General features: G+C 44.7%; 1 long non-coding RNA gene across 2 annotated transcripts in view; it reads left to right on the top strand.

Moving 5' to 3' along the window:
• Window positions 1-11,609, top strand: part of LOC114902501 — a 41,515-nt gene that overhangs the window by 6,149 nt on the left and 23,757 nt on the right. For both annotated transcript variants that reach the window (XR_003795516.1, XR_003795515.1), the window contains exons 2-4: window positions 6,413-6,471; window positions 7,272-7,413; window positions 10,860-10,957. This is a non-coding gene — a long non-coding RNA (uncharacterized LOC114902501). The remainder of the gene's footprint in view (window positions 1-6,412; window positions 6,472-7,271; window positions 7,414-10,859; window positions 10,958-11,609) is intronic.

The raw sequence follows: 11,609 nt of genomic DNA, 5'->3' as shown, positions 1-11,609 counted from the left end.
ACAATTTTTTTTTTTTTTTTTTGCGGTACACGGGCCTCTCACTGTTGTGGCCTCTCTCGTTGCAGAGCACAGGCCCCGGACGTACAGGCTCAGCGGCCACGGCTCACGGGCCCAGCTGCTCCGCGGCATGTGGGCTCCTCCCAGACCGGGGCACGAACCCGTGTCCACTGCATCGGCAGGCGGACTCTCAACCACTGCGCCACCAGGGAAGCCCAGGATTCTTACTCTTAATGTTCCTTCTGCTTAAAATGTTCTTTCCCCAGATGTCTGCGTAACTTCCTACCTTATCTCCTTCCAGTCTTTGCTGTAGTGTCTTTCTCAGTGAGCCCTTCACTAATCACTGTATTCACAATTGCAACCCAGCTTCCCCTCCCCCATACTCCCCATCTCCCTATCCAGCACCTATCACCATCTGTCATGCTATACAGACTACATGCTATACAATATCTTGTACATTGTACAGTCAGCCCTGCATATCCTTGGGTTGTGCATCTGTGGTTTCAACCAACCATGGATTGAATTTCAAAATTCGACCTGCTGATACCTAGGGCTGACTGTACCACTGCCATTTTTTGTAGGGGACTTGAGCAGCCATTTTATGTAAGGACTTGAGTAGCCATTTTATGTAGGGTCTTGAGCAGCCATTTTGTGTAGGGACTTGAGCAGCCATTTTATATAGGGTCTTGAGCAGCCATTTTGTGTAGGGACTTGAGCAGCCATTTTACATAGGGTCTTTAACAGCCATTTTATGTGAGGACTTGACCAGCCATTTTGTGTAGGGACTTGAGCAGCCATTTTATATAGGGTATTGAGAAGCCATTTTGTGTAGGGGACTTGAGCAGCCATTTTGTGTAGAGACTTGAGCAGCCATTTTATATAGGGACCTGAGCAGCCATTTTATGTAGGGACTTGAGCAACCATTTTGCATAAGGGACTTGAGAGTCCGAGGAGCTTGGTCTCTGCAGGGCGTCCTGGAACCAATGCTGAGAAATGACTCACTTATTTACTGTTTGCTTCTGGGGAGTAGAATACAAACTCCTTGAGGGCAGGGATTTTTTTGTCTGTTCTGTTCCTTGAGTCTGCAGCTTCTAGAATAGCACCTAGCACAGAGTAGAGGCTCAGGAAACATTTGGTGGATGAATGCGTGACTTTAGGAGGCCCTGGCAGTAGTCCATATCAGAGCTAAGACTGCTTGGACCAGTGCAGTGGTAGTTCCAACGGAAGGAAGTAGATACATGCAGAATATATTCAAGAGGCAGTCTGCTCCATTTTATACAGCTTCGAACAGCAGAAAGTTTATCCTTATGTCAAGCCCAAATTTGCTTCTTTGCTTCTTCCAACTGTTGGCCCTTGGGGCTATTCAGAAGAAGTTAATCCTCTCCTTAACCTGGCTTTAGAGTGAAATCTACAACATTTTTTCTTTCCTTCCTATGACGGTTTCTAGGACCTTTTTGAAATGGCTCCATCCTTTTAAACAGAAGAATAGGACAGTCATCTTTGCTCTAATTACTGTTTTTCTCACTAATAAGATTCTGTGTTCATTAGGACTCTTTCAGTAGCGAGTGACAGAAACCCAACACAAATGGATTAAGCATAAAGAGCTTATAGCTGACATATCCCTGAAGACTAGAGGTAGGGCTGGTGTAGAGCAGGCATGGATGCTCATATGGTATTATTAGGAATCTACCTCCCTCCATTTCTCACCTGCAGTTTTCCTTCTGTTGATCCATTTTCTGGCAGGTTCTTCCTTTGTGGTGTTCATCTGGCCACCAGCAGTTGTCACTTGTGTGAAAAGAGGGCACCTCTTTCCCATCAGCACCAGGAAAATAACAGAATTAACTATCATTGTTTAATTGTGTCTTGATAATGGATTAGTTTGTTTGTTTGTTGACCCTTCCAATATTGTGATGTTGAGGCTGTTTCTCTTAAGGTGAAGAGAACTACAGAACAAGGAATTGAAGGAATTTCCCCAAAGTCACAAAGCAAGTCATTGAAGAATTTAACACAAGTCAAGATTCTTCTGTTTAATCAAAGTAGCACATATAACTTGTCAAGCTTAGTAAATTTAATCTTTTATTCTCTATTCCTCACTTCGCTCCAATTTCTGAAAGAACATTCCTCCCAAAGAGCTAAAATCACCCTGGACAGAAGTATGAGCTTGAGAAATATAGGAGAATCAAGCTGGATATTAAAGCTGGGAGGGAAAAAGGAGGAGTAAGTCATTAAGAGAAAGTTGGGGAGATGTAGTAACAGCAAGTTGACCTGTGGGTGATTCCGTTTCTAAAAAGAGTTTGCAGTCTCCACCAGCAACATCAATTTCCTTTCTACCCTCTCTTCATTTCTTTATGTGAGTATGGTATTGCAACAGGACACGATCAGTTCCTAATGTTAATTAGTATTTAAGCCAGAATTTTACTCCATAGTACCACAGGAGGACCAACTTCCACGGAGAAGGTTCTGAAATGAGCCAGTGAAATACAGTCTTAAGAACTGGCAGTTCTTATGTTGAGGTTTTGTAACATCACACATTATACGCTTTACTGGAATTTTTACAAATTAATCCATACCATATGTCCCCAACCAAGAGAGCGACTGGATTTGTCTGCCGTCCTGGTTGCTTGGAGTATTTCATGGTTTGCTAACAGAGCTTCTTTATTTATTTTTAAAATTTTATAGAAGTACAGCTGATTTACAAATTTGTGTTAGTTTCTGGTGTACAGCAAACTGATTCAGTTGTACATATATATAAGAGTGTGCATTTGTTAATCCCAAACTTCTAATCCATCCCTCCCTCACCCTCCTACCCCTTGGCAGCCACAGGTCTGTTCTCTATGTCTGTGAGTCTGTTTCTGTTTTGTAGATAAGTTCATTTGTGTCATATTTTAGATTCCACACATAAGTGATATCATAGGGTATTTGTCTTTCTCGTTCTGACTTACTTCACTTAATATGATAATCTCTAGTTCCATCCATGTTGCTGCAAGTGGCATTATTTCATTCTTTGTTATGGCTGAGTAGTACTCCATTGTATATATGTACCACATCTTCTTTATCCATTCGTGTGTTGATGGACAATTTAGGTTACTTCCATGTCTTGGCTATTGTAAATAGTGCTGCTATGAACATAGGGGTACATGTATCTTTTTTGAATTAGAGTTTTGTGTGGATATATGCCCAGGAGTGGGACTGCTGGATCATATAGTAATTCTATTTTTAGTTTTTTTGAGGAAACTCCATACTGTTTTTCATAGTGGCTGCACCAGTTCACATTCCTACCAACAGTGTAGGAGGGTTCCCTTTTCTCCACACCCTCTCCAGCATTTGTTATTTGTAGACTTTTTGATGATGGCCATTCTGACCATTGTGAGTTGGTACCTCATTGTAGTTTTTATTTGCATTTCTCTAATAATTAGCGATGTTGAGCATCTTTTCATGTGCCTGTTTGTCATCTGTATGTCTTCTTTGGAGAAATTGATACTTAAGTCTTCTGCCCATTTTCTGATGGAGTTGTTTGTTTTTTTCTCTTATTGAGTTGTATGAGCTGTTTGTATATTTTGGAAATTAAGCCCTTAGCAAAGCTTATTTAAGCACTCATTTTTGAAAACCAGTAGAAATATGTTTTTGCTGCAGAAACTGTGATAATTTTCTAGCTGACTTCTGTAATGTGCAGGCACCTGGGCTTTTTGCGGTACATGGGCCCTCTCACTGTCGTGGCCTCTCCTGTTGCGGAGCACAGGCTCCGGACGCGCAGGCTCAGCGGCCATGGCTCACGGGCCCAGCCGCTCTGCGGCATGTGGGATCTTCCCGGACCGGGGCACGAACCCGTGTCCCCTGCATCGGCAGGCGGACTCTCGACCACTGCACCACCAGGGAATCCTGGGCTTTTTGTATCTGTTTTCTAGGCTAGGAAACAGGAAAGTTTAATTTTTCCCCCCTCTTCTTTTGTCTTCAAAAAGCAGCTGGTAATAAACATTATGTGTTGTATGAAGATCAACAATAACCCTTTAACTTATTGTTTTCAGGTTAGTCAGACTTCTAGGTCTCCCCTCTCCCCAACAGCTTCAAAGGTGAATGACTACAGAATTATAGACTTTGCTTTTCTGTAAGGGACTATTTTAGTTTCCTAGGGCTGTCGTAACAAAGTAGCACAAATTAAGCGGCTTTAACCACAGAAATTCATTGTCTCACAATTTTGGAGAAGTCTGAGATCAAGCCAGATTGGTTTCCTTCTGAGGGCAGTGAGGAAGAACCTGGTCCATACTCTCACCTAACTTCTGGTAGTTGGCTTGCTGGCAATCTCTGGTGTTCCTTGGCTTGTAGAAACATCACCTCCATCTCTGCCTCCCTCTTCCCATGGCATTCTCCCTGTGTGCCTGTCTCTGTGTTCAAATTTCTGTTTGTGGTACTTTCTTACCTCAACCCTAGCAAACTAATACATATACCACATAGGTAGATTATATGATAGTCTCTAGTAACAAAAATGAATTATGGCAGAAAGGTCAAATGTTTGATTTTTTTAAAAACAAGTCTACCAGAACTTGTATGATTTAATATACATTGATAGAAGACTGATTTGCACACAATAGATATGCACACTTGGGCACAAACAGTGGCTTCCCATGAGGTTACAAATCACAGGGCCAATGTGTAAGTGACGTTCAGAGCAGGGACCTTTGATCATTCCTCTCATGCTCTTTGAATTTAATGAATTCAAGCACAATCCCGGAAATGCTGAAGGAGAGTTACACAGGGCTAATGCCTCCATGCCTTCTCCAACCCAACCCCCAAAAGTATGGTCAGAAAACAAGTTTAATTAAACATAAAAATTATTAAAAGCATGTATATTTTTAGTCAGCCGGTCTTAATGTTGGCTGACTAAACTTTGCTGGGAGAATTTTCAGATAATACTGTTGCCCAGATCCTTCCCCAGACCAAATAAAACAGAACCTTGGCCTTGGTGGTTTGAGAATCTCTTTGGATGATTTGAATATACAGCTATCCTGAGACCCACTGACTGAAGCAATGGCAGTGTCCCTAGAATAAACACATCATGGTATCAGGAAAGCCATGTGGAAGACCATTGGGATGCTTGAGCATTTTGCTGTTAATGAGAAAACAGGGTATCTCCCTGTCTCCCCCAGCATAGGTAAGTGGCTACAGTTAGAGAGCAATCCCATTGGCCTGGAGTTCGGGCTAAGCAGGGATTAAAAAAGGGAAGAGGGCTTCCCTGGTGGCTTGGTGGTTGGGAGTCCGCCTGCCAGTGCAGGGGACACGGGTTTGAGCCCTGGTTCCGGAGGATCCCACGTGCCGCGGAGCGGCTGAGCCCGTGCACCACAACTACTGAGCCTGCACTCTAGAGCCCGCGAGCCACAACTGCCGAGCCCATGTGCCACAGCTGCTGGGGCCCGCGCGCCTGGAGCCCGTGCTCCGCAGCGGGGGAGGCCACCGCGGTGAGAGGCCTGCGCACGGCGGCGAGGGGTAGCCCCCCCTCGCTGCAACTGGAGAGGGCCCGCGCAGCGGCGGGGACCCAATGCAGCCAAAAGTAAATAAAATAAATTAAAAAAAAAAAAAAAAGGGAAGAAATGGATTGAATGCAGAAGAGGATTGAGATTAGCAAGACAACAGGTTTATTGGGTATGAAAGAAACTCAGTCCTTTGTAAGAGGGGAAAATACATTCAGCTCAGACAGGCACCTTCTGTGAGAGGTCAAGGCGGCTATTTAAACTTTTAGTCTTTTATATTGTGACTCTTTTGGTTGCAAGAGACAGAAATCCAACTCAAATCAGATTAAGCACAAAGGGAAGTTTGCTGGCTCATTCAACTCAGAAGCATGCTAAAATATCTTACAGGAAAGGTGAAAAGGACTGCAGGAATTAGAGTCTTTGAGATTAGAAAAAGGGGCTCACTGATTCTCGAATTTTCTCTCTCTCCATCTAACTCTTATCTCTCCATGTTGCATGATAGGTGGCCTCCAGCAGACACAGAGTGTCGTCATCTTCTCAGCTTAAAATCCACAACAGAAAGACAACTGGCACATGCCATCCTTGGACCAGTCTTCATTGTTTGGGAGAGAGGGTTCCAGTATGGGCTAGGCTTGGGTACTGCACGTGGGGAAGTGGTTCCCTGAGGAAGGGATGCAGGTAGACAAAAGCAACTGCTCTCTACTGCATCTTTGAGAGTGAATTAATAGCTCCTCTTTCAACCTTTCATAAAAGCCATTTCTGTGGGATAAGAATGCTCCCTAAATCAAGGAAAGAGCCTTCTTTGGAAATCCAAGGGAAAAATGAAATGACAAGGGACGAAAATCATGAATGTCAAAAGTGAGAGTCAAATGGTTTTATGCCTAGCTGTCTCTCTTTTCTAGTTAGTGAAATTTAGGAGGATTGATCTGGACTTGTTTGTTCACGGACAGATACACCTGTGCAAACAATGACTTGGCTTGCTGTCGGCACACTCTGCTCTGCAAAGGAGGTAATGCATTTTCTGTAACATGCATGACAACAGCTGTTACTTAGGTTACTTTCTCTTTAAAGAAAGAACCTAGTGGTTTTGTTTTGCTTTTCTCCCCCGTTGGGACCCCAGGCTTCCCAAGAAAGGTCATCCATGAATTTGGAAGTTAAGAAACAGACCCATGGGTGTGACCCCCATCTCCATCTTGAACCTGGGGGGCATGTGTTTTCAGCCTATTGAAACTATCATAGGTGTTTCAGATTTCCAAGAACACTGATATGGTTTCAAGTATATAGATTTGTTTTTCTATGGAGTAACATTGAAAGAGATCCTATTTTTTTTTCTAGAAACTTGTAAGCTTCTCCATGCCCCAGGTGTCTCATTTTTGCTAGTAGAAGGGTAGCATGAGTGTTGTTCTGAGTAAAAGTTTGGGTGGTACAATGCAGAATTTCAAAGTTGTGGGCTGTGCTAACCATCTATTATCTGTGTGTCTGAGAAGTAGAGAGCATAGAATGGAAGTTGGGGTATGATGAACTCTGGAGCCAGTGCCTTGGGTTTTATGTTGGCTCTTCCACTTACCAGCTGTGTGTTCTTGCACCAGTTACTTAACCCTCAGTGCCTTGGTTTGTCCATCTATAAAATGGGGATAATAATAGTGCCCGCTTGGCAGCATTGTTCTGAGGATGAAAGGAATTAATACGTGGCACATAAACAGAGCCTGGCACACAGAAAACACTCGGTAAACATTAGCTCTTATCATTGTCTGTATCATCACTGGATATAGTCAAGTGAAGTCTTTTGGGTGTATCTTAATCCCAAAGGAACAACTGCCCCGGAGAGGGAGCTGTGAAGCTTACGCTCCTCTGCTGGCCTCTCCCCAAGCCCCGTGAAGAGCACAGACCTTGGAACCAGCAGCCCCGAACCCAAACTTAGGCTCCACCACTTACTGGCTCTGAGACATGGGTAAGTTGTGTGACTGCGGGCAGATTTGGCATGCCTGTGGGTCCCATTGTCCTGGGTTGTGAAACCAGGACGGTCACACTACACTCACTGCTCTGCTGGGTGGGCAGGTCAGGGAGATGGTGTTTGCCAGCTGCCCCAGGCCTGAGGTCAGCAGTGGTGAGTGGCCAGCGGCTCAGATGCATCCGTTCTCTCCTCTTCTCCCCACCGGTAATGTTTCAGTAAACGGAAGCCACCTACAATGCACTGTGACTTGTTTTTAACAGTCTCCCGTTTTGTCTCTGTCTTGCTCTCAAGATTTTGCTATTCCGGATTTCAGAAAATAGTTCAGTTGCCAAAATTGGTTGAATGAGCTACTTTTAAAATTAGTCAAGTGATACGAAGTATCGCTTTGCAGAGTGGTTCTAGCAGTTTCCCTTCACAGAACCATCCTATTAGAGAGTGTTTTGACAAAAGGGGAGGCTTTACAAAATTCACTTTATGAGCACGCCTCTGACCGTCCACACCCGGGAAACTTCGTGTTGTAGAAATCTCTTCCCTTCCCTAACCAGAGCATCACAGGAAATCAAGACATGGATCATCGTCAAGTAATCTTAGTGGAGGCATCCAAAGATAGACACGTTAAATTTATTATCATTATTCACTTCAACGGTGAGGTCCTTCTTGGACTACTCGTTTGGTCCTATCTGGACGGCCTCAGGTTTCAACCTCAGCTATTTAATTCCAACTCAGTTCAGTAGCTCATGTTTATGGATAAATGAGCAAAACAGCAAAGATCAAAAGCAAAAAATAAAATTACTATGGAATTCAATATTTCAGAAGCTAGAGCCGGGTAAATGTTAGTGAAGTGTGGCGTTCAGAACGAAAGGCCTGCACTTAGGATAATATGCCTAACAAGGAAATGAGATTGACACAGCAATTCTCTGTTTTTGTTGTCCCCTGAGGTTAGAGATTATGCAGTGCATGTTTCTGTTTTTAGCTTCTTTGGTAATTCCTATGGTGAGAGGCAACTCTCTGCGTATTTGTCAAGGTTGCACTCCTGCAAGGTGATGGGTCTTTGAGGTAGTGCAGGAAACACTGTTCTTATCTGAGCCTTGAATTCTATCCCTCCCCACCCTGGTTCCCCTGTGATCCAGGGCCCCCTTCCCATGGCTGATTCCTTTATTTATGCTCAGTTGCCAGGGAATTCCACAGAGGAAACATAAGTCTATCTTAACCACATTGTTGCTGTGAGAAATGTTGAAATGGGTGTCCGGAAGACAACATGTTTATGTTCTTTATTTGATATCTCATTGTAATCCTGAGGCCTTTTAATACCAATTGAAGGTAGCCTAAGAGCAGGAAACTATGGAACATCAGCATGGATTTGAATGAAAAATAAACTAGTTAGGTTTCTTTCATGACAAAGAAACGTGGGTTTGGATCCAGTGCCTCTTTTTTTTTTTTTTTTTTTTTTTGCGGTACGCGGGCCTCTCACCGCTGTGGCCTCTCCCGCTGCGGAGCACAGGCTCCGGATGCACAGGCTCAGCGGCCATGGCTCACGGGCCCAGTCGCTCCGCAGCATGTGGGATCCTCCCGGACTGGGGCACGAACCCGTGTCCCCTGCATCGGCAGGCGGACCCCCAACCACTGAGCCCCCAGGGAAGCCCCCAGTGCCTCTTTGATAATAGTTATTGTAGCTGAGCCCTTGGGTTGAAGTGGCATCAATAAATTCAACTCAGGCCAGCTGAAGGAGCGAAGGGCTGTATCAACTGACATAGCTGGTAAGGTTGCAGGGGTAACAGATTCAATGCAGCAGTCAGGGCTGTAGTCACTGGCACCAAAGTGTCGGTGCTGGCAGAACTCCTCCCTCCTCATCCACTCCTCAGCCCTGCTTGTCTTGGCTTCTTTGTGAGTCGCCCTTACTCTCTCCTATTGAAGATCTATCCTGTCCACATGTCAGAGCACACAGCCACCCTCAGCCTCAGCTTAGTACCCAGGCAAAGGGAGCTCCTTTCATCTAGTGCTTGTATGTAAATCCCAGGCAAGAGAGCAGATTCCCTCTACTTTGGGACATAGGCCCACCCCTAGACCAGCCAATCTCTGTGGATGGATATTATGATTGGTTGACCTGGGTCTGATGCTTACTACTGTAGCCAGGGCAGAGGGTGAGTTCCCAGGAGAAGAGGGATGCAGTAGCTGTTGTTGGAGTCCAGGACAGTCCATCCATTGGCTGTCTGACATGCATATCTTACAATCACGAGAATGTATTCATTTATCATAACTGTACCCATGTTCAACCAAAGCACACTCACATACTCTCCTGAGAGAAACAACCTATTGTCACACCCAGTTATTACATCTACCTCCAAGGGTAGCATTTCTGGGCAATGCCTTTTCCTCTAGGTCAAGTTCAAGCGTGGCTCTTTATGGTCTGGCCGCCTGTGACTAACCATCTCCAAATATCCAGCAGATAACCGTGGAGGTAAAAGAAGATAAATGCAGTTAGAACTCCTGGTTAGAAAAAAGGGGAAAATGGAGAGCAAAATGCAGCAATCACTGGTCCTTAGCCTTTTCCATATCCTGCTAGATTGACAAGGATAGCAAGCAGTCCTTTCCCTAGCAGCGAAGCCTCTCCAAAGATTCTGGTCACTTGAACTGAAGTGGTTTTACTGGCAAGCTTATAGTCAAACAATAGGATGGGTATGGTACATTAGCTCAGGGAGATGCCGAAAACATACTCTGATCCCCAACATCCATGCCATCCTCAAACCGCTCTGTTTATGGGTTGGGTGATGGGCTGGTCGTGTATTCCAAAACCCGAACCGAGCTTCCTGGCCTGCGATTCAGGATTTGGATGACAAAACATTAGCTTTTCAGGTACTTCCTTTTTCACGTGAGCCATTTGTATTGGAATCTTTCTACAATATAAAACATACTTCTCTGCCTCTTAAAAAAAAATACGAGCAATCTGTATTCATTGTGAAAAAGGAAAAAATACAGATGAACAACAGAAGTATCACCTGTAATACCACTATCCGGAGAGCGACTGTAAACACTTGACTTACATTCTCCCAGATGGTCTTTGTTAGTACGTGCATCGTGCTTGTGTGTATGCTTAGCAAAAATGGAAGCATGTCAGACAACTTGGCTAAAAGCCTGCTTTCCTCCTCCTGCTTTGCTAAAAGGTGATAGGATGACTCAGGAGAGAGGGAAGAGAATTGGTTTTTTTAAGTGCCTGCGTATAGGCACATTATCTCATTTAATCAGGACTGTGAACCCAGCAACATAGGAATGTATAGTGGTCCCAGCCCAGGACTCAACCGCTGTGCCCTGCCTGGACCTCCCTCTGTCCCCTTTTCCTCATCACTCCTGAGGGTTAGTTCCCCTTGGAAGAATCTCTTTTCCTCCAGCCGTCCCTTCTCTTTCTTCTCTCTGTGACAGAGACCCTTGATGCTTTCTGTTTGCAGCTTTGTGGGAAGCTCTTCAGGAACATTTGAATGATTTGTGGAGCCAGTGGGATACAATATGTGGAACCATGACTGTCCTGGAATTTCTAGGACCAAAGGTAACGCTCGAACATCAGAGTAAGTGCTTAGGTCCTGGTAGATAGGGCATACTTCAGTCTGGGGCCGTAATCCCTGGTTCTTTCATCAAGACTGAATTTTAGGATTTGGGTCAGGTGCAGTCTTTTTGTTTTTTTTCCTTTCTTCTCCCCTCAGGTTCCCCTTGGTCACTGTACCCCCAAACACTTGCCTGGACCAAAACTGAGTTCTGAGTATCGGCCAGAGGCTGTAGACTCAGACACATGTAAAACCTGACTTCCTGTGGAGAGGCAACTCTATACTCCTTCCCCTACTACCCTGTGCTTCTCTGTAGTATGTTTAAAAAGACAGAATGGCTGTTTTCTGCATCTTTGCAAAATGGCCTCTCAACCCAGTTTCGAACATCTCAGTGGAAATGTTGAAGTTGAATTGGTGGACAGGTCGGACCTCTGGAAGTTTATCTTCATCTTTTTTGGGAACTTTAGGTCAAATATACCCAGTGCCTGTACTGCTGCCGCCAGAGGGATGTTTTCTAAAGGGAAGTCGGGTCACGTCACCGCTCTGCTCAGATCCAGAGCGGTTTCCCCTCTCACTCAGGCCAAAGCCCACACCATGCCTGCCAAGGCCCTTATTATCTACCCCTCTTGTGCCTCTTGTTCCCCCTCTCTGTCCCCA

The sequence above is a fragment of the Monodon monoceros genome, unplaced genomic scaffold, assembly GCF_005190385.1.
Source record: "Monodon monoceros isolate NGI ecotype Baffin Bay Population unplaced genomic scaffold, NGI_Narwhal_1 Super_Scaffold_20, whole genome shotgun sequence".
Lineage (NCBI taxonomy): Eukaryota > Metazoa > Chordata > Mammalia > Artiodactyla > Monodontidae > Monodon > Monodon monoceros.
Note: the sequence above shows the minus strand (reverse complement) of the source record. Positions and strands in the feature narration are given on the sequence as shown.